General features: G+C 35.2%; 1 pseudogene; it reads right to left on the bottom strand.

Annotated features, from left to right (window-relative positions):
* Window positions 1–527: 527 nt before the first annotated feature.
* LOC132372466 (large ribosomal subunit protein eL37-like) lies at window positions 528–862 on the bottom strand (annotated as a pseudogene).
* Between the last annotated feature and the right edge of the window lie 600 nt (window positions 863–1,462).

Here is a 1,462-nt window from a genome sequence, read left to right as displayed (position 1 = left end):
GCAACCAATATTTGGAAATTGCAATTAAAGAATAACCTTTACAATAGCAGCAAAAATAAATAATTAGGGTATATTTAACAAAATATATACAAAACTTGTACACTGAAAACTATAAAACATTGCTGAGAAAAATTAAAGTAAACCTAAAGAAATGGAACAATATAACATATTCATTGAAGAAGGGTCAATTTTATTAAGATGTCGTAAATTCCCAGATTGATTTATAAATTTAATGCAGTCACAATAAAAATCTCAGCAGGTTTTTCTGAAGAAATTTACAAGGTGAATGTAAAACCTATATAGAAATACATAGAACCTGGAATAGACAAAATCATTTTGAAAAACAAGAAAAAAATTGGAAGAATTACACTATCTAGTTTAAAGACTTCTGTTGAAGTCACATTAATTAATAGAGTGTGGTATTGCTTTAATCATGGACGTATAGATCAATGAAACAGAACAAAGCGTCCAGAGATAGATCCAAACATATAGGGTCAATGAATTTTTTTATTTTTAAACCAGAACATTTATTGCATGACTAATAATTAAAATTCTTAAGATGAACTGGATGCTGCAACAGCTGCCCTCTTGGGTTTAGGTGTTGTTCCTTCACGGAATCCATGCCTGAATCTGCGGCATACAATTTTTAGGTGCCTCATTCGACCAGTCCCGGTGGTATTTCGTCGTTTAGCTTTAGCACTCCAGTTATACTTCCTCTTCCGCTTGGCAGGGTAGCCACATTTAACCACAGGTCGACTTCTGAAGGTGGTAGGCCTTAGAGCCACAGCGACGGCACAACGTGTGCGTCTTATTCCGACGCTTTCCAAACGAGGATGTTCCCTTCGTCATCTCGCTTCTGCCACCGAGACCAAAGAGACCCAAAGAGCTGGGTCAGTGGATTTTTGATAAAGGTCCAGAGTAACTGAATGATGGAAAAGTTCATCTTTTTGATAAACGGTGCTGGTAAATCGGGTATCCGTATGAAAACAATGAACCTTAACCTTTACTTCCCACCATATATAAAAATTAACTGAAGAAGAGATATCAATGGCCAATAAGCACATGAATAATTCTCAACATCATTAGTTGTTAGGTAAATTCAAATTAAAACCCTAATGATACAGCACTATACACTCACCAAAACGGCTAAAAGTTTGGGGGAGTATTCTAGCAAAATACTTCTGATGAGAATGTAAACGGTTTGCATCACTTTGGAAAACACTTTGGCAGCTTTTTATCTAGTCAAACATATATTTACCCAGTATTTGCCCCCAGCAATCCCACTCTTAAGTATTTATTTACCCAAGAGAATGAAACACATCTCCACACACAACTTTTTACACAAATGTTGATAGTAGCTTTAAACATAATAGTCCTAAACTGGAAACAACCTAAATGTCCATCAACTGGTGAATAAACAAACCATTGTTAACCATATAATGGACTACTACTTACTAATGAA

This window comes from Balaenoptera ricei, chromosome 10, assembly GCF_028023285.1.
Source record: "Balaenoptera ricei isolate mBalRic1 chromosome 10, mBalRic1.hap2, whole genome shotgun sequence".
NCBI classification, from domain to species: domain Eukaryota; kingdom Metazoa; phylum Chordata; class Mammalia; order Artiodactyla; family Balaenopteridae; genus Balaenoptera; species Balaenoptera ricei.
This window is presented reverse-complemented; position numbering and strand designations above follow the sequence as displayed.